Source organism: Leptopilina boulardi, unplaced genomic scaffold (genome assembly GCF_019393585.1).
Source record: "Leptopilina boulardi isolate dan_hultmark-lab unplaced genomic scaffold, ZJU_Lbou_2.1 LbouV2_325, whole genome shotgun sequence".
Taxonomy (NCBI): Eukaryota; Metazoa; Arthropoda; class Insecta; order Hymenoptera; family Figitidae; genus Leptopilina; species Leptopilina boulardi.
The window spans coordinates 1436940-1460018 of NW_026137891.1; the positions used below are offsets into that span (position 1 = coordinate 1436940).

The 23079-nt window shown below is 23.6% G+C and overlaps 1 protein-coding gene across 6 annotated transcripts in view; it reads left to right on the forward strand.

The window, feature by feature from the left end:
- LOC127284750 (uncharacterized) overlaps positions 1-23079 on the forward strand; it is a 103313-nt gene that overhangs the window by 19704 nt on the left and 60530 nt on the right. For 4 of the 6 annotated variants that reach the window (XR_007843521.1, XR_007843520.1, XR_007843522.1 and 1 more), the window contains exons 2-9: positions 11554-11810; positions 13697-13894; positions 14616-14809; positions 15096-15264; positions 15415-15713; positions 15908-16076; positions 17811-20215; positions 20666-20798. The gene's annotated coding sequence lies outside the window, so the exon portion shown is untranslated. Of the gene's footprint in view, positions 1-11553; positions 11811-13696; positions 13895-14615; positions 14810-15095; positions 15265-15414; positions 15714-15907; positions 16077-17810; positions 20216-20665; positions 20799-23079 lie in introns of those variants that run through there. The other 2 variants (XM_051310390.1, XM_051310392.1) reach the window with 1 other exon arrangement.

Here is a 23079-nt window from a genome sequence, read left to right on the forward strand (position 1 = left end):
CAGAGCCTACTAACTTATTTATTTGGCGTAAATAAAAGTTTTATTTGTCAGAAATAAATTTTTCTTTGCCTCAAATAAATTTTTTATTTCAATGAAATAAAATATATTTGCAACAAATAAATGAGTTAGTAGGCTCCGAGACAAATATACCATTTCTCTGAGTGCAATATTTATAGTTATCTTAGCTAATTTTGTTCCTACCTTTGCTAAAATGTAGTTACCTCAGCTAATTTTTTGCTCCCTTTGCTAATATTTAGTTACCTTAGCCAATTTTTTGCTACCTTTGATAATATTTAGTTACCTCAGCTAATTTTTTGCTGCCTTTGCTAATATTTAGTTACCTTAGCTAATATTTATCTTCTTTTTTAAGTATTTAGTTACCTTAGCCAATTTTTTGCTACCTTTGCTAATATTTAGCTATTTTAGTTAAATTTTTTCTACCTTTGCCAATATTTAGTTACCTCAGCTAATTTTTTTGCTACCTTTGCTAATATTTAGCTGTCTTAGTTAAATTTTTTCATGCCCATATTTAGTTACCTTAGCTAATTTTTTTCTACCTTTGCCAATATTTACTTTATCTAAGCTAATCTTTTTTTTACCTTTGCTAGTATTTAGTTACCTCAGCTACTTTTTTTGCTACCTTTGATAATATTTAGCAACCATAGTTTAATGTTTTTCTACCTTTGCTAATATTTAGTTACCTCAGCTAATTTTTTTCTGCCTTTGCTAATATTTAGTTATCTCAGCTATTTTTTTTGCTACCTTTGCTAATATTTAGTTAGCTCAGCTAATTTTTTGCTGCCTTTGCTATTATTTAGTTACCGTAGCTAATATTTAGCTACTTTTGCCAATATTTGCTGTGACATTTAATTATTAGCTATACAACTAAAAATTAGCCATCAAATATGTATTTTTCTTCGTTTATATAAAAATTTAGAAGTATACTTCTAAATTTTTCTCATACTCTCTAAATCTGAATTGGTAAAATAGTTTACTAATTTAAATTAGTGACTCACTTTTTGATTTAGAATTAGTTAAATTTTACTAATTAATAGTAAAAGTTACTAATATTTAGTAAAATTTCACTAATTGAGAAGCAAAAAGTGAGTACTATATTCAAATTAGTAAACTTTTTTACTAATTCAGTAGATTTAAGAAATGTAACCATAAAATTCAATCATTATACTTGACGACATTTCGCCTAAAATTTGATCGACTTATGCACGTGTTGCATGTATGGCACACGTGTGCGCGCGTTGGAATATATATACCTTTACCAAATATATATTATATATATATATATATATGTCTCAAACCGAGGGGGAATTTACTACTTAAAAACGTGTACACTTGACTACCGGTATTACACCTCATATTACCCGTATTACTAAGTATTACACGTTATTACAGAGTATTACACGGTATTACAGAGATTTTTGCGTTATTACAGCACCGTAATACGGCATTATTACAAGGTATTACACGGTATTACCAGGTATTACACGAGTATTACAGGATGAGTGTACACTTGACTACCTGAGTAAATTCCCCCTCGTCTCAAACGCTAGATTGCTAATTTTTCTTATTTTTTATATTTTAGCTATTATTATAACACTGAAAAAAGAGTTTAGTATTGACAACCAAACGTTTGGTTGGTATTTAAGCAACCAAAATTTTTTTGTTGAATCAACAAAATTTGAATTGTTTCAACCAAAATTTGTTTGACACAACCAAAGTTAGAAAAAAAGGATTTTTGTTGTCCTAACTAAAGTTTTATTGGGACAACCAAAATTTTGTTGATTCAACAAAAAAATTTTGGTTGCTTATAAATACCAACCAAACGTTTGGTTGTGAATACCAAACCCTTTTTTCAGTGAATAATTATAATAATAATTATATAGCTGGCACATTAAAATGTTGGGATAAAATAGTCGCATAACGGATATAAAAATGCAAAATATAAACTTTTATTCTTTATTATTACTCTCGACTTTTATAAAAATTGTTTTAAAATAATTCGAGTCTCTCCACACTTTAAAATTGTAATCATTAAGTGATTTATGACCCCCAGGTTGACTATTTTTAAATAACTCGTGAGACTTTTATATTTCCGTTCTCATTGCATTTCAATGCTCGTATTTTAATATAAAAGTTATTTTCAATATCGTGAATTGGAACACTGATATTAAAAAAAAAAAAAAAAAAAAAAAACCTCACGGTTTAATTATAAATCGCAATATATTAACAATTGATTGTTAGATTTAAGACCTCTCTCTCGCGGCGCAAGTAAAGGAAAATTTGAATCTTGAAGGATAAAAACAAGTGTTCTCTCTCTCTATACTATATATATGTAGAACTTTCAAGTAGTGGAGGGGATTTGGCGCATGTGCGAAATTCTCAACGGTTCACGTGCTTTTTCTTCGATCTTCGTTTAAAGCTTGATATATATATAGTAGAGACTATCTGATAAAATGTGATTAGCACAATTCCTTGCGTGCGCAACTCTCTTTCTCTCTTGTCCTCTCTATCTCTCTCAGATGGACTTGCTCTGTGGGAGAAATTTCTGATAAGGAAGGGGAAATATCACGCATACTCCAGTGATAATGTAGTTGAGAGGGATTCTTGAAAGTAGTGGTACTGGTGAAAGATGCTGCGCGCCTTCCATATTCGTATATATATATTGTTTGTATGTATGTATATGCAAGGGGAAATTGAGCACGTGCTATAATGTATATAGAGATATCGTAAAATGCTCTTCATGAATGTGGCTCTAAAATATATTTACATGTGTGTGTTAATATATATATGTTGGAGAATATGTGTATTTGTACTATTTTATGTATAGTTTGTATACATAACGTGGACGAGTGACCTGCTAGCAATTGAGTGGATAGCTCCTCTCGTCCGGGGTGGAGTCAACGAGTGGTGGGGATTGACGTGCACGTGGTGCAATTTACGTAATTGCCGGCTCTTTTCTTACGTTCCGGCGCCTCGCACAATATTACCATTAACACGCGAAATACAGTGGCTGCATCAATGCATCGCTAATTAAATGCGCTTTCTGAAAAAAATAACTCTTTTTTTTTTTTCTTCTTCTCGTTATAAAATACAATTTTTTCACTTAATTTTTACTTATAATTATAATTTTAATTATAATCTCTAAAATAATCAAAGTTTTACTATTTATATATATTCACAGAAAATTATAAGGTATTAAAATAAGCTGCAACGCTCATTATTTTAATCCAATTTTGCTTATTTTAATACCAAAATGGATTAAAATAAGCAAAATTATAGATTAAAATAATAAGCGTTGCAGCTTATTTTAATGCCTTTTATTTTTCTGTGTTTGTTACTCTCTAAATCTGAATTAGTAAAAATGTTTACTAATTTGAATTAGTGACTCACTTTTTGCTTCTGAATTAGTTAAATTTTACTAATTGATAGTAAAAGTTACTAATAATTAGTAAAATTTTACTAATTCAGAAGCAAAAAGTGAGTCACTAATTCAAATTAGTAAACATTTTTACTAATTCAGATTTAGAGAGTAACCCAATATTTATTTGTTTCAAATAAAATTTGGTTTAAATAAACATTTTATTTGCTATTCTCTAAAATAAGTAAAAAATAACTATATAATTCGAAAACAAGAAGTAAATTTCTACTCTCTAAATCTGAATTAGTAAAAATGTTTACTAATTTGAATTAGTGACTCATTTTTTGCTTCTGAATTAGTAAAATTTTACTAATTATTAGTAACTTTTACTAACAATTAGTAAAATTTAACTAATTCAGAAGCAAAAAGTTAGTCACTAATTCAAATTAGTAAATATTTTTACTAATTTAGATTTAGAGAGTACTAATCACATTCAGAGAAATGTTTCATTTGAAACAAATATAATATATTTGAGTTAAATAAACGTGTATATTTGTCTCGCAGAGCCTAATAACTTTTTTATATATTTGGCGTAAATAAATCGGTTACTTGATTATTATCAAATATTTATTTTTGTTGAATAATTATTATTTGAGATTTGTTTCAAATACAAAAATTATTGGTTCAAATACAATTTATTTAATTCAAATAAAAATTATTTGGTTCAAGTAAATATATTTATTTGATAATAGTCAAATAATCAAGTATTTGAATCACTCTCTTAAAATCTGAATTAGTAAAATGTTTACTCTCTAAATCTGAATTAGTAAAAATGTTTACTAATTTGAATTAGTGACTCACTTTTTGCTTCTGAATTAGTAAAATTTAACTAATTCTAAAGCAAAAAGTGAGTCACTAATTTAAATTAGTAAACATTTTTACTAATTCAGATTTAGAGAGCAAATTTTTTTCAGTGTAATTATTTTTATTTTTTTTACTAAAAATCAGTTATTTTTAATTGCTGAAGCAAAAAGTGAGCCACGATTTTACTAAATAATTAATTACATTTCACTAATTTTAATTTAAAGAGTAAATAAAAGTTTATTATTGTGTGCTAAGTTAATTTGTTTTTTTATCTGAAACAAATAAAAAGTTATAAAACTTTCTCTTTAAATTTGAATTAGTAAAAATGTTTACTAATTTAAATTAGTGACTCACTTATTTTTGCTTTATAATTAGTTAAATTTTACTAATTGTTAGTAACTTTTACTAACAATTAGTAAAATTTAACTAATTCAGAATCAAAAAGTGAGTCACTAATTCAAATTAGTAAACATTTTTACTAATTCAGATTTAGAGAGTTGAGACAATTTTTATTTGATTCAAATAAATTTTATTTACCTCAAATATAAATTTTATTTGTCCGAAATAAAAGATTTTTCTGGGTATTACACGCAGAGAAATGATTTATTTGAACCAAATAAAATATATTTGAGTTCAATAAACGTATATTTGTCTCAGAGCCTACTAACTTATTTATTTGGCGTAAATAAAAGTTTTATTTGTCAGAAATAAATTTTTCTTTGCCTCAAATAAATTTTTTATTTCAATGAAATAAAATATATTTGCAACAAATAAATGAGTTAGTAGGCTCGGAGACAAATATACCATTTCTCTGAGTGTATATATATAATTTAATTATAGAAATAAAAATTCGTTAGTTAGTATTTTTCGTACCTATAAAAATTCTATTTAGAGACAATAATTTTCAGAGGTCAGAGATATAATTAATTTATAAATATAAAAATTTTTGAAAGGTTTTGCAATTGAAAAAATTTGGTCTTGATGAAATAAATGGTATCCAATTTGTCTATTACAGAAAAAAAAAAAAATTTTTTGGCACTATATATACTAGAAAACTTGTCTGTAAATTTAGCCAAACGTCCTGCTTTATATAAAGCGATGCTATTCATTGCAAAAATGTTCTCTCCTTTGAAATTTCTTGGCAAACATTGATGTGTCTTTTTATGCTTCCTTGTTTTTTTTTCAAAAACTTTATATCAGCGTCATATATGTCAGGATTTCAGGAAAAATTAAAATTGAGAAAGAAACTTTCTAGGTCATATTTTCTTTGTATAAGAAAAGTATTTTTAATTATATATGAAAGATTAAATAATTAATTATAAATATTTATTTATAAATAATGTATTATAAATATATATTTATAAATAATTAATTAATTAATTATAAATATTTAATTATGAATAATTAAATATAAAAATATTCAATTTTTTTTTAAAGAAATAAAGAGGGAATTAAATTTTCAAAACACTGGAAATATATAAGAAAAATCTATGTAAATTTATATATACTACATAGGTTCATCAGAAGTTTTGTAAATGTCTTGAAATTTTACTGATAAATTTGCATCATTCTAGAGTTGAAGGCTTAGGAATAATTAGTATATACCTTTTAAAGAGATGGGATTTTGCACCCTTTGCTTTTATAATCTTTACCACTTTCTTTTATAGCAAAAACTTTTAAAGTGCGCGCTATACTCTTAATTAAAGTAATTTGAATGAATATTTCTCTATTTTTTTCTTTTTGAAGACAAAAAATTTTTTTTTTTTCAGAGAAAATTTAAACACAGCGAAAAAAATGAAACTCTAAAAAAAAGAGATATTTAACAAAACAGTCTGTGTATAATTAACGCCCTGAAGGGAATATAGGGTGTCCGTACTATATTAACTCCATAAATCTATAATAATTCGAGCTCCCTTTACGTTCACCCCTCTATTCTATCCTATCACTGCAGTCGGCTGGATCAGACAGTTACCCTTGTGCGTGAACATGAGGGTTGCAAAGACAGGGGCAGAGAGAGAGAATCTGCAAAAGGTTTGTCTCATTGCAACACGAATCTCTATAACCAAAAGCAAAACACCTTTCTTCAAGATTGTATAAAATCCAAAAAAATTTTCTCATTTTTTTATGATTTCTATATAATTGAATAAATGCACCCAAAGAAACGTTTTATTTGAACCAAATATATTTCAATGAAGTATAAACATATATATTTGTCTCAACTGATTTATTTGGCGCAAATAAAAATTTATTTGTAACAAATAAATGTTTATTAAAGTAACGGAATATTTTTCAATATATTTTGTAAAAAAGATTGCGATTATCTGCGTTTTTAAAATTGAATAAATTTTCCCTTTTTTCCCCTCTTTTGAGAAAATTAGACTTTGGGGTTTTCTTGGAAATTATTGCATAAAACTGTAACATATGTTGAGCACATGAGTTTTGCATATGGTGCCCAGTTGACTGTTGCGGGGTCAAGAATTTCGCCATAAAGGAAAGTGAAATTTCAGTTTCTTTGGCAAAATGATTCTTTATTATGTATTTCCTTTCTTTCAATAGCAACAATAAAAGAATTTCTTTTTTTTCATTATTTAGAATTTTACATTCTCTCAAAGATTATTTATTACAATCTTTATTATTATTTATTTATTATTATAATAATAGAAGATGACTTTAATTTTTTTTAACGATTCTGACTTTACAAAAGATAGTTTTGTCTCAGAGACTATATACACTGCAAAAGTTTTATAACTCTTTAATTGTTTCAGATAAAAAAAAATTAACTTAACCACACAATAATAAACTTTTATTTACTCTTTAAATTAAAATTAGTGAAATGTAATTAATTATTTAGTAAAATCGTGGCTCACTTTTTGCTTCAGCAATTAAAAATAACTGATTTTTAGTAAAAAAAATAAAAATAATTACACTGAAAAAAATTTGCTCTCTAAATTTGAATTAGTAAAAATGTTTACTTATTTAAATAAGTGACTCACTTTTTGCTTTAGAATTAGTTAAATTTTACTAATTGTTAGTAAAAGTTACTGATAATTAGTAAAATTTTACTAATTCAGAAGCAAAAAGTGAGTAACTATAATTCAAATTAGTACTCTCTAAATCTGAATTAGTAAAAATGTTTACTAATTTAAATTAGTGACTCACTTTCTACTTTAGAATTAGTTAAATTTTACTAATTGTTAGTAAAAGTTACTGATAATTAGTTAAATTTTACTAATTGTTAGTAAAAGTTACTGATAATTAGTAAAATTTTACTAATTCAGAAGCAAAAAGTGAGTAACTATAATTCAAATTAGTACTCTCTAAATCTGAATTAGTAAAAATGTTTACTAATTTAAATTAGTGACTCACTTTCTACTTTAGAATTAGTTAAATTTTACTAATTGTTAGTTAAATTTACTAATAATTAGTAACATTTTACTAATTCAGAAGCAAGAAGTGAGTCACTAATTCAAATTAGTAAACATTTTTACTAATTCAGATTTAGAGAGTAGAAATTTACTTCTTGTTTTCGAATTATAGTTATTTTTTACTAATCTTAGAGAATAGCAAATAAAATGTTTATTTAAACCAAATTTTATTTGAAACAAATAAATATTTGGTTAACAAACACAGAAAATTAAAAGGCATCAAAATAAGCTACAACGCTTCTTATTTTAATCCAATTTTGCTTATATTAATCCATTTTGGTATTAAAATAAGGAAAATTGGATTAAAATAATACACAGAAAATTAAAAGGCATTAAAATAAGCTGCAACGCTTCTTATTTTAATCCAATTTTGCTTATTTTAATACCAAAATGGATTAAAATAAGCAAAATTAGATTAAAATAAGAAGCGTTGCAGCTTATTTTAATGCCTTTTAATTTTCTGTGTAAGCGTTGCAGCTTATTTTAATGCCTTTTAATTTTCTGTGCTCTTAAGACGGCCAGTTTTCACAGTGTAATATTTACTTGCTTCAAATATATTTTATTTGCGCTAAATAAAATGTTATTTGTGCGATAAATTTTTTTTTATTTAAATCATATATTAGGCTCTTAATATTTTATTATTAGCTTCAAATAAATTTTTATTTGCTTGAAATAAATTTTATTTGTCTCAAAAATAAAGGTCAATAAAATTTTTGACATTTTTTTTTCTCTCGTTAAAATTGTATACAAATAAATCGTGTTTGACAGAAAGTTGCCGAAGGACAAGTTGTACATGAAAAAGTAAAAAAAAAAAAAAGAATGGGTGAAAAAAAATGGATTTGCCAAAAAATATTCAAAAACTCGAAAAAAAAGAACAAGAAACGAGGAGAAAAAAGGGAGAATGAGGGAGAGAAGAAAAAAGTGGCGAAGAGGGAAGAATAGAAAAAAAAAAAAAAAAAAGGAAAGAAGTTGCCTTTTTGCCAGAAATTTTGGTGTATCGTCATTCTTCCCTGTGACTATAAAGAAACGATTCGCGGCTTGCCACCGGAACGGTAGAGAGAGAACCTATCAAATCCTTGAGGCCAATACACCGACTCGTTTCCCCATGAGTCTGAAACATTACGGGTGAGAGGAAAGATGAAGGGAGTCAAGGTCATTGGCAGCTGCTTTGAAGTCTGCACGCGTACCTAGGTGTACAATATGTTTCTTTTATTTTTTTTGGGAACCTCGAACGCAAAGAATTATGGGTCTTTTAGGTATTCGCAAAATCTATCAAATTCCACTTTCTTAAAATTTGCCTAAATTATATATAGGTACTTTTTGATGTTATATATTATATTCTAATTTATATATTTATTTATACAAATAGCCCCACGAGAGAAGGGACTCAAAAAAAAAATTTAGGTTATGTTTGCGATTTTTATCACTAAACATAACCTAAAATTTTCTTCACGTAAGCTATAGTTTCTCTCCTGGAGTGTCAGATATAATTTACTTATATAAATATATATATAATATTTATTTGTCCTGACGGGGTGAAAAGGACCTTAGAAGCAAAAATTTATAGGTTATGTTACAGTTTTACCTTGTTTAAATCTTTTTGTTTCTGTAATATCAAAATTGATTATTGATTATTTTAGATATATATAATGAAGATCATTTGTTTGCATTAAGATCCTCTTTGTGTATTTTCATTTCAAAACATAACCTATAATTTTTTGTTTCTAAAGTCCCTTTTACCATACGTCAATAGGAAGTAAATTCAATTTGTACATGCAGAAAAAAGATGTTAATTTAAAGAAATCTGTTTTTTTTGCATTCAATATAGAATTTTCTTTGCAATAAATTTTGAATTAAAAGAAAGTTTCTTTGATTTAAAGAAATTTTTTTTTTCTAGCAAAAATATTGAAAACAAAGAAATTTTTACATTGATAGAGTCAATGAAATAGTTCTTTCAAAAACTGTAAATTTTTTTGTAAACAAATTTTTTTTTTAATTAAAAAAATAGTCGCAAAGAAACAGATTTCTTTAAATGAATAAAAATATATTTTCTTTTTCGGTGTATATTAAAAATTATTAAATTACTCCAAACTATGTATATATGGCATTAAATATACTAAAAACTATGCTAATATAGCATGAAAGAAGATTATAGATTATAAACACCCTAAAAAAAAAGTTATACAAATGAAAGAAGAGACGCAAAGTGTCATGTCCTGTGGACCCTCATCCATTTTTACATTTTTCTCAGGTCAGAACGTTAGAGAGAGAGAGAGAAAGAGATTTTCACAAAAATGGAAAAGTTAAAATCTTCCATGTCTCTTTTTCTCTTTCCCTTTTTAACTTTAAACCGACGCGACACGATATATAGAATTTTGTAGGCGTTACCGCCGTAAAATCTCACCAGACCTTCCGTTATAGTATATTTAGGATCCATTTTTAAAACCAGTCGTCTAAAAGACGACTTAGGTATATAGGTGGAAACTATAAGTTGAATGCTTTCACAACTTGAAAAACAACTAAGCACCATAGGTGATTTCATCTTTTGAAAATTTCTCAGTATTTCAAGTCAAAATTTTATTTTCCAAATTATATTTTTTTATCGTGCAATAAGGAGCAAATTTTTTATTTAATTAGATAATTAAAAAATTTATTTGATTCAAATAATCGAATACTTCATCGAGAGAAAAGATATATATATATATATATATATATCTTTTCTCTCGATGAAGTATTCGATTATATATATATATATATATATTTGTCTCAGAGCCAAATTTATTTAATTTAAATAAAAATTTTATTTTATAAGTAAAATTTTTATTTACACCAAATAAAAAAGTTATACACGCAAAAAAATTTTCACCTAGAACAGCGATAAATTTTTCTGGAACAGTGATATATTTCTCTAAAATACCGAAAACTTTTGTTGTTTTAGTAAAACATATCGCTGATCTAGGTATATACAAATATAGCGTTTATTTAACTCAAATATATATTATATTTGTTTCAATTAAAACATTTCTCTGGGTGTTGACTACAAATGATTTATTTGAATCAAACAAAATATATTTGAATTAAATAAACGTATATTTTTCTCAGAGCCTACTAACTTATTTATTTGGTGTAAATAAAAATTTTATTTGTCATAAATAAATTTTTTTTTAATTTAAATAAATTTTTTATTCAAATGAAATAAAATATATTTACAACAAATAAATATACTATTTCTTTGAGATAGTATTGTCGAATAAATATTTCTTTGAAACAAATAATTTTTATCAATTAAATTTTATTTGCTTCAAGTACATAAATTACTGTTTCAAATATAGTTTAATTCTCGGTTTATTTGATTCATATACACTCAGAGAAATGGTATATTTGTCTCCGAGCCTACTAACTCATTTATTTGTTGCAAATATATTTCATTTCATTGAAATAAAAAATTTATTTGAGCCAAAGAAAAATTTATTTCTGACAAATAAAATTTTTATTTACGCCAAATAAATAAGTTAGTAGGCTCTGAGACAAATATACGTTTATTTAATTCAAATATATATTTTATTTGGTTCAAATAAATCATTTCTCTGGGTGTAATAATTATTTTGAATCAAATATAAAATTTTTTTCAGTGCTGCTGAAAAATCAAATTAATGTTTTAATTATTATTTTGTATAGTAATTTTTTTTTTTTTATAGAATTGATTGGTATGAAAAAAAAGTCTTAAATATATTTTTGTATTAAAAATATCGATTGAACTAGAAAATAAATTTTTTTTATCAATGTCAAAATAATTAAAATTGTAAAATGAGAGAAATGATGTTTATTTTTTGAAATGCGATTTCAATTTTCAATGTTTCCTTTTTTTTTTTTTTTTTACTGTTTCAGATCTTAAACAATGATAGGCTTCGCGTTTCGCACTTGCAATCGACTTGGTAGAAAATCAAGTTACGTGGTGACTCGTAATTCATCGAGTGCAAAGCCTGAACTAACATCAGTCAGGTATAAAGTGGAGCGAGGACCTTACGCCACATTGACTGAAAGTCATGTCAACTTTTTCAAGAATCTTCTCGAAGAGAATAGAGTCATCACAGATCCGGAAGAATGTGAAGGCTATAACATTGACTGGGTCAAAATGGTCAGGGGTAAGTGGGACAAAAATTTTATTTCACATCCAAATAGAAAAAAAGAAAATAATTATTGACATTTTAATAAAAAAAAATATATATATATCAATAAAAAAAAAATTTTTAATTAAAATATTTTACAATGAATTAAAAAATTTCAAAAAAAAATTGAAATTATATAAAGGAAGCTGGGGTATAAAAGAGGTAAAAAATATTTTAGTTAGAAAACTACAAATGTATTTAATTCAAATAATAATAACCTGCAAAAAAAATCTTTAGAACAACGATGTCTTTCACTAAAACAGCGAAAGTTTTTGCTATTCTAGAGAAATATATCGCTATTCCAGAGAAACTTATCGCTCTTCCAGGCGAAGTTTTTTTTTGCGTGAATATAATAAATAATACTCTGTTACTTAAATATTATCAAATAAATATTTATTTGTAAATAATTTTTTGTTATTAATTATTATTATTTAATAATTTAATAATAATTAATTTTTGTTTATTATTATTTATAAATTTAATAATTATTATTATACAAATAAAATTAATTTTTATCAAATTAAATGGTATATTTTAAATATACATAAAATATTGGTTCAAATAAGTTTATTTAATATTGAAATAAAAATTATTTGATTCAAGAAAATAAAATTTTTTAAATCATATATATACATTATATTTTGAAATTTGAATTGAATTTTTTTTTCAGTGTAAGGGTTTGAAAAATTGGGAGAAAAAACAAATAAAATATTTAAATGAACAAGAATGTGAAAATAGTATGAAGGATTAAAGAATATAAAAATAGTAGATATATAAAGTGACCTGATTATATGTATAGAAATAGAACAGAAAAATAGAATATGTATATTACAAATATTAAAATACAAAATATAATTAAATCATCACTTTTTAGAGAAGTTAAATTTATGATAAAAATTTGAATTTTTACACCCAGAAAAAAGATATATTTGTCTCAGCACCAACTATAAACTTTTTATTTGTTTGAAATAAATTTTATTTGGCTCAATAATGCTCAAATATATATATATTTTATTTATATTGAATAAAATTTTTATTTAAAACAAATAAAAAGTCTAGTTGGTGCTGCGAGACTAATATTTAACTCAAATATATTTTATTTGATTCAAATAAATCATTTCACTTGGTATATTCGAATTTTTATAAAAGTAGTCAATAGTTAAAGAAAATTAAATAATTTTAAATTTAAATATTTCATTTTTTTATATATAGGCAAAAAAAAAAATGAATTGCAGGCATTTATATTAAAAAAATTAATTTATAAGAGAATTTTTTTTCTTTAATTTCTAACATTATTTCTTCACTCAGAGAAATAGTATATTTGTCTCAGAGCCTACTAACTCATTTATTTGTTGCAAATATATTTTATTTCATTGGAATAAAAAATTTATTTAAACTAAAGAAAAATTTATTTATGCTAAATAAAATTTTTATTTACACCAAATAAATATGTTAGTAGGCTCTGAGAAAAATATACGTTTATTTAATTCAAATATATTTTATTTGAACCAAATAAAATATATTTGAGTTAAATAAACGTATATTTGTCTCAGAGCCTACTAACTTATTTATTTGGCGTAAATAAAAGTTTTATTTGTCAGAAATAAATTTTTCTTTGCCTCAAATAAATTTTTTATTTCAATGAAATAAAATATATTTGCAACAAATAAATGAGTTAGTAGGCTCGGAGACAAATATACCATTTCTCTGAGTGTAGTTAAATGTAGTACTTTTTTTAAAGTTTAATTTAGCGTACAATTTTTATTTATCCATTTTATTTATATTTTTTTATTTTATATATTTTATTTTTATAAATTATTTATAATTTTTGAAAATTTTAATTATTTCACAAAATCATTTAGGAAACAGTAGACTTGTCTTGAAGCCAAAAACAGTGGAAGAAGTATCAGAAATTTTGAAATTTTGTAACAATAATCGTCTGGCTGTTTGTCCACAAAGTGGAAACACTGGTCTCGTTGGCGGAAGTGTTCCAGTTTTCGATGAGATTGTTGTCTCTATGCGCCTCATGAACAAAATCATCAACACTGATGAAATGGCTGGTTAGCACGAAAGTCACTTGAGATTTAATTAACTCCTTTCTATATGGGGCATTTCATTGTAAATTTACACTTGAAATTTTTTTTTTTTTTTTATTTATCAAATTAATTTTTTCCATTGCAATAATTTTTATTTAAAAAAAATTATTATTATTATTATTATTATATTATTTTATTACTATTATATTATTTTATTTATTTATTTATTTATATACGGGACTTTAAAAAAAAGTGTTCACAGAAAATTATGAGGTATTAAAATAAGCTGCAACGCTTATTATTTTAATCCATTTTTGCTTATTTTAATACCAAAATGGATTAAAATAAGCAAAATTGGATTAAAATAATAAGCGTTGCAGCTTATTTTAATGCCTTTTAATTTTCTGTGTTAATAATAATTTACACTGTAAAAAGAAGGTAATAAAATAGTACCGATTTTAGGTATTAAAATAGATAACCAAAAGGCAATTTAGTACCTAAAGTTGGTATTAAATTAATACCTCTCGTTTTACAGTGTATTATTATTATTAAAAAATTTTATTATTAAACGCTTTCATAATATTTATCAAATAAAAAAATAAAAAAAAATCTGTTTCCTTATTTATGAAATAAGAAAAAATGTTGAAAATTATATATGTTTAAAGGAAAATGGAATGCCCCGTATTATATATATGATATGCCTTTAGAATTTGATGAATTTCATTTTATTTTGAAATACGTTTAGGTGTTGTGGTTTGCGAAGCGGGATGTATTCTCGAAACTTTGGAAGAGCATATGAACAAAGTGGGCTTAATTATGCCTCTAGATTTAGGAGCAAAGGGTAGTTGTTTGATTGGTGGTTGCGTTTCAACCAACGCTGGTGGCTTGAGACTACTGAGATACGGAAATCTGCATGGAAATATTCTTGGTCTTGAGGCTGTAAGGCTTTTTTTTTTTTTTATTTATAAATTAAACAGAATATTATATAATTAATTTATATGAGAGAAAACGGTTTTGCAATCATAAAAAATATCAAATTTTAATTTAAAAAAAAATAATTATTATAATTAATTATTATTATTAATTAATATTTTTAACTATAGTTAAAAATAAATTTAAAAAAAAAACAGAGAAATTTTCAAAAAGAGATTTGACTCTTAAATTGTATTTTTATATAGAATCATTTTTTTAATATGGATTAACGATTTTTTTTTTTTTTGTTTAGGTAAAAGCTAATGGAGAAGTTATTAATTGTTTAAATACTCTGAAAAAGGACAATACGGGTTATCATATGAAACATTTGTTTATTGGTTCAGAAGGAACTTTGGGAATTGTTACGAAAGTTGCCATTCAATGTCCACCTTTACCAAAGGCAACAAACGTTGCCTTTTTAGGTCAGTTTTTTTTATAATTTTCGCAAAGAAACTATTTTTTTATTGTAGATTATTAAATATCTAATTTTAAAAAAATGTCTTATTTTTATACATCAGTTTTATTATTTGATTCTTTTTTTAAAAAGAAATATTTTTTTTGTTTCAATATAGGATTGGACAATTTTGATAGTGTATTAAAAACATATTGTTTAGCGAAAGCTGAATTGGGAGAAATTCTATCATCATGTGAAATGATTGACAGACTTTCATTGGAGGTATGCACCAAGTATCTTCGTTTACAAAATCCTTTAGCGTCAAATGGCGATGGTCATAATTTTTACATGCTAATTGAAACAGCTGGAAGTCAACTTGTACACGATCAAGAAAAATTGACGAATTTCGTGGAAAAAGCAATGAACAATGGAATTATTGTCGATGGCACCATGTCGTCAGAGCCATCTAAAATGAAGGTCAGTTTCTATTTTCTGTTTTTTTTTTTGGAAAATTAATTTTATTAAATAAATTAGGATAATTCCAAAATTAATTATTAAAAGTAAAAAAAAGGTGAATTTTTAAATAAAAATTAATTAAAAAATTCTCTTTTTTATTTAGTGATAAAGGTGATAAAATTGTTGAATTGTAATTTTTTTTTTTGTCTCTTTAGAATATGTGGGCACTAAGAGAGAGAATTGCTGAAGGCGTTATGCATGAGGGTTACACTTATAAATACGATGTTTCATTGCCACTTAAAAATTTTTACAAAGTTATCGAAGTTCTTCGTCAACATATCAAGAGTCCTGAGGTACTGAGAATCAGCGGTTATGGACATTTAGGTAAAGTACATTTTTTTTCTATTTATATATTTTCCTTTTTTTCTCGCTACAGTAAAAAAAAATTTAATAATTTTAAATTAGATACATTTTATTTATGAATTTCTTTTTTATAATTCATGCATTTTTATCAAATAATTAAAATTAGTTAAAATATTTATTAATTCACATTTAGAGATTAGAGTACATTGAACTTTTGAGCGTTATTAAAATGTTATTATTATATAATTTTAAAGGGGAAAATATAGACAGTAATTTAGCATTAAATTAGGTTACGATCCAAAAATATATCAAAAGCGTTACAATTTCGATTTTATATATGAATTTAACAGGTCATTCCAATATTATACTGTCACTAGTCCTTTACTTTAAAAAAAAAAATCGATTAATTATTATATATAAAATATAAATTGAAGTTTAAAATTTATTGGAATTATTTAACATTTAGTAACTCGTTTTATAGTTGAATATTTTTAATTATAGTCAGAGCAAAAATTTTATATATTTCCAAGTAGATTTTGAAAAAAAAAATTATTTTTATTAATGGCATTAGCCATTAATTTTTTCCCTTTGAGAAAAATTTTATTTTTCAATAAATATTTAAAGAAAGAGAGGAAATAAGAACGTGGAGGTACGTTTGGTTGCATGTTTTCAGGCGATCTATTTTAGTTGAGTAATTTTATGATAATTTCCGTATTTTTTCAAAATTTCTTCAAAATTCTCGAATAAATCATAATTATTTATCTCGAAATTGTGAATAATTATTTGTTTTAAAAATTAATGAAATTTCTAAATCAAATTAGAAAAAATTTTTTACTATTTTTTTTCAGTTAAATTTGATTGATATTTAGTAATTATTTGTTTTTACAAAAAAATTTATTTAGTGCAAAAGAAATTAAAAATTTTCCATAATAGATTAAAAAAAAAAAAAAATATCGAAGATAATATTAAAATTGTCGCAGAAGTAAAATTGCTTTCAATTATATATAATCTTAAAATTACTGTATTTAATTTGTGTAATTGACATGAAATTTAATATTCTATTTGACAACAATTATTGGAAATATTTTTAAATTCTTAAATTAGAATAAAAATTTTATCATTTTACAAAAATAATGCTTAAATATTATTATTTCTTAAATATAATTAATTATTGATTTTCAATCATAAAAGATTTATATATTTGAAAATTATTTTATTAATGTATTATTTTCGTGTTAAAAATTTTTATAAAAATATTTCCTCTTTTTTTTTCATGGCGGTAAATTTTTTTTCTTTTTTTTATTGAATCGTTATAAATAAAGATTTTTATCTCTTTGTATATAAAAATGTTCATATCGTTGGATTTCGCTAGATAGCAGCACCCGCTTGATACAGTAGTTACCAAGTAGAATTTGTTCAAGTATAGTAATGTTACGATCACTCACACACATAAAAAAAAACCCTCTTTCCAGGGGTGTAATAATTCTGCCTCTAAAAAGGTTCATATAAATTTTTTTTTTTAATCATTTTCTTTTTACAAAAGATCTACTTTTCAAGATTTTATTTTTTGAAAATTATTTTTATTTTCTTCTTTCTTTTTTATGTAGTTCGTTTTTTTTTTTTTGAAAAGCAATAATATAGTCATTTATTAATAATTCAATTTATCTCGTATATTAAATTAATTATAATATATATAGGAATAATGAGATTATTTCTCTCTTCCTTTTACAATATGGTATTAAAAAATTTTCTTAGGTGATGGAAATATGCACGTGCAACTTTCCTCAAAAGAATACAGTGACGATATTGCTTCTCAATTGGAGCCTTTTATTTTCGAATATATCTCAAAAGTAAATGGAAGTGTCAGTGCTGAACATGGAATTGGATTTAAAAAGACAAAGTTTTTACATTACAGCAAAGATAAATCTGCTATTACACTTATGAAGGAGATTAAAAAAATGATGGATCCAAAGGGGATCTTAAATCCTTATAAAGTTTTATATCCTTTATAAGTACATATATCTAGAAAAATTGACGCAATGGGCTTTTGTTTAAAGATATATATATATATTTTTTTATAGATTATTTATCCATTTTAATTTATTAATTTATCGTAAAAAAAAGAATCTATACGAGATTATATATGAGATTTTAGAAATTGTTTAATAAATTTTATTAAAGTATTTTATTTACAAAAAAAAATTTTAAGCTTCAATGATTTTAATTTCAATTTTATATATTGATATCTAATTTTAACCTACACTCAGAAAAATATTCGTTTGAAGCAACCAAATTTTGGTTAAATCAACAAAATAAATGCATTGATATACAGTTAACGAAACATAAACCAAACGTTTATTTAGCTCAATCAAATTTTTTCTTTGTTCAAAAAATTTATTAAAAAATATTTTATTTATTTATTTATTTTTATTTTTATTTTATTTTTATTTAGATCAAATAAATATTTATTTGAATTAAACGCAAATTTTGTTTGAACTAACCAAAAAATTGGGTAAATATAAAAAAATGGTACATTTGGTTCTTTTTTCTGAGTGTATTTTATGAAATAAAATACTTTATTAAAATTTTGATTTCTTTACGCATATGGTTAAATTTTAAATTAAAAAGTGATATATAAATTTAGTAATTAATGTTACCTGAAAGTAACATTCCATTATATGAGGTTGATATACAAAATAAAACTGATCAATATACGGGTTTATATATATATATATACATTACTTGAGTAATTTAGTAAACAATAAAACATATACATATTTAATTAAGATTGAAATTAATTAAATTGAAATGTATACGTAACGATTTTTATTCTTTCAATTTTACATTTTATTAATTTTTTTTAAAAGAAACAGTTTTATTTTATTTGAATAGTTTTTAATTCAAAAAGATTTTATTGAAAAGTTTTTAATATAAAAATTGTTTTGAATAACAATTTAAAAGCTTTTGTTCCCCTTTGTAAATTTTCTATATATTATCTTTTTTTTTTTGTTAAAAATATTTTTTTGTTAAAAATATATTTTTGTTATAAATATATTTTTTTTAATTTAAATTGAAGAGAGGTCGATTTGCAATTATTACATATATTGTTTTATTACAAAAACGAAAATTCTTGTTTTAGAATGAGAAATTAATTTGAAAAAATTGTTTTTTGGCAAAAAAATTGAAAGATTAAAAATATTTACGAAAAAATTTGATTTAATTATGGTTTTTTAAAAAAAGTTTTATTATACAGTGAGATTAATTTTTAATATATTATGAAATAAATTGTAGAGAATAGTGAAATAAAATCAATGTTCAAGTCTCGGAAAATGGTCGATAGAAACTCGAAATAGAGCCCTCCACTTGTCACTTAGTATATTTGACGTATGAAATTATTTATTGACCCTCTCTTCATGGGATATGTCACCGGAATTGAATTATATTTACCTAATTAATTCTGTAACCTTTTGTGATTGGATAATACTCTAAAGTTGTCAAATTACAAAAAAAAAATGTGGAATTTATCGATTTTTTTTTTTTTTTAACAATTTATGAAAAAAGGCCCATTTTTACAAATATTTTCAATATGAATTTATATTCGAAAAATATATTAAATAAGATAAATATATTTGTGATATAAAAAAAATAAAATAGAAAAATAAAATAAAAATTACATTAAATATAATGTAAAAAGAAAAATTAATAAATTAATGATTTATAGAATAAAAAAAAAAATCAAGCTGTGTTGATGTGTCGAAACATCGTTTTTTGCAAGAGCCTCAATTTATTCCTATATACTGTGTTGTAAAACGAGACAGTTGAGACCTTCTAAATGGATTAAAGTCTCTGCTGTAAGTCTGCAAAGAGAACTTTTTTCTTACAAACCATTCTTCTGTAAATAATCTCTCATGTATACAATATATATGGAATATAGAGACATTTATTTTTACTTCTAAAAGTTTTTACAGGATATAGGTATATATATTTAAAAAAAAATTAATGCTATTTATAAACTCATATGGAATTTTAATAAATAAAAAAAAATTATATAAAAAAAAAAAATGACAAATGAGGGGGATTTTGTTAAATGACACAGGAGGTTTATTCAAAATATTATAATTTATTGGAATTCAAAATGATGACCTACTATTATTCCCTAGGTGGGTAAAATTTGCATGAAGTCATTTTGATATTTCGCATATAATGGAAATATTTGCTTTTTTTTCAATATTTTTTTTCTGCTTTATAACAACGTTTTATTCGTAAAATTAATTAAATTATTAATTTTCGCAAACTGTGATAATAATAATAATTTTAAATATACCATATATATATATATAACTGTGATTTATAATGCTTCAATAATTGATTTTTATGATATGGTATAACTAATATTAGTAAAAATAACTATAACAAACAGTAATTTATATCGGGTGATATAATTACTCGTATATATATATATCATTAATTAATTACTTTATATATCATATTTCTCTGCTATTTCGATATTAATTCTACTATCGCAATGTATTTGTTTAAATTTTTATGCTTTTATGAAATTTTCAAAATTAAATTTTTTATTAACTATTTGTTTTTTCTTTTGCTTATAGATAATGGAGTGTGAAGAATTTAGCCTTTTTTTAATTTCTAATCTGGATCAGTGAAAATTTTCAATGGAAAATAATTGTGAATTATATAATACCACAGGAATCAAGTAATTGGAAAACTGATGTTAAAAAAATGGTGAGTTTTTTGGTATTATTTAATTAGCTTTTACGATTGTCGTTCTTGATATACATACTAAAAAAGAAAATTTAATTCAAATAATCAGTTACTTATTTATTATCAAATAAATATTTCATTGAATCAAATAATTTTTTGGGTCAAATAAATGGGGCGTATGATTATTCAATAAAAAACATTGGTTAGAATTTTGATTTTAAAAAATTACATTGAGTATAATTATTTTTTTAGATGGATTTTAATTTTTCGAATTAGCATTTAATAGAATTTCTTTTTGAACGTATTTTTGTCAAAATTTTTATTTTACGAAATTTCTCTTTTATACAAGTTTTTATTTGAAAGAATTCTAATTTAATCGAATTTTAATTAAGTAGAATTTTATTTTAATAGAATTTTATGTGATTTGAATTTTTAAATAGTAAAATTTTTAATTTACTGAATCCTATGTTGACTGAATTTTTATTTGCACGAATTTTTAAGATAGCGAATTTTTATTTGTCCAAAATTGCAAATAACCGAATAAAAAATCGACAGGAAGAATTCGGCGCGATTTTCAAAATTTATCAATTACAATTCTTTTGATAATTTTCGACTGGTTATAATTTTAAAATTTGAGCCGAAATTTTTCTGTCAATTTTTTGTTCGATCATTTACAATTTCGAACAAATTAAATATCACGGCGTCTTAAAAATTCTATATCAATTAAATATTCGTACGAATAAAAATTCGGAATTTACGAATTTAATTTTAATTTAATTTTAATTTTTACGAATGTTAATATTCGTCGAATTGGAAATTTTGTTATTTAAAAATTCGAATCACAAAAAAATTCGTTTAAATTAGAATTCGTTTTTTTTTTAAAAAAAGTTGTGCAAAGAGACACATAAAAATTTTGGTAAAATAAAATTCGTTTAAAAGAAATTCTATTAAATGCTAATTCGAAAAATGAAAAAAAATAATTCTTTTCCATTTATAATTTCGAACAAATTAAATATCGCGGCGTCTTAAAAATTCTATATCAATTAAAAATTCGGAATTTACGAATTTAATTTTAATTTTTACGAATGTGAATATTCGTCGAATTGGAAATTCTGTTATTTAAAAATTCGAATCACAAAAAAATTCTTTTTTTTAAACAAAAGTTGTGCAAAGAGACACACACAAATTTTGGTAAAATAAAATTCGTTTAAAAGAAATTTTGTTAAATGCTAATTCCAAAAATGAAAAAAAAATAATTCTTTTCCATTTACAATTTCGAACAAATTAAATATCGCGGCGTCTTAAAAATTCTCTATCAATTAAATTTTCGTACGAATAAAAATTCGGAATTTACGAATTTAATTTTAATTTTTACGAATGTTATTATTCATCGAATTGGAAATTCTGTTATTTAAAAATTCGAATCACAAAAAAATTCGTTTAAATTAGAATTCGTTTTTTTTTTTTAAAGTTGTGCAAAGAGACACATGAAAATTTTGGTAAAATAAAATTCGTTTAAAAGAAATTCTATTAAATGCTAATTCGAAAAATGAAAAGAAAAATAATTCTTTAAAATGAAAATTCTAACTGATAATTATGGAATAATCGCGTGCGTCCTAATAATTAAATTGTATATTTGTTTTAAGTATACAGAAATTGTTGGTTCAAATCAAAAAATTATATTTGGTTCAAGTAAACATTTTTTTGGTTCATGTAATTATTTTTGATAATAGTTGATTATTTGAAATGAAATAAATTTTTTTCACTGTATCCACTCAGAAAAAAATTCGTTTAAAGCAGCCAAATTTTGGTTAAATCAACAAAATAAATGCATTGAGTTAACCAAACATTTGGTTGCATAAACCAAACGTTTATTTAGCTCAATCAAATTTTTTCTTTGTTCAAAAAATTTATTAAAATAAACCAAACAGTTATTAAGATCAAATAAATATTTATTTGAATTAAACAAATTTTGTTTGAACTAACCAAAAAATTGGGTAAATATAAAAAAATGGTTCAAACATATCTTTTTTCTGAGTGTCCGAGTTTCGGAATCGGATTATCAATTTTTTTTTTTGCTATAAACATTTTATAATTGACTCCAAGATCCTAATTCTTGTTTTTTTTGCCTTTTTGTCTTCTTTTGATCTTTTGATTTCGATATCTCAAACAGATGTTTGGATTGTTCTTCTAATTCTCTTTTAGTTCCATCATTTATAGTTCTTCTATTTCCATACCCCTTCTTTTGTTCTTCAATCACAGCCCCTTTAAATTCCTCTATCTCAACGTGTCGAATGTTAAT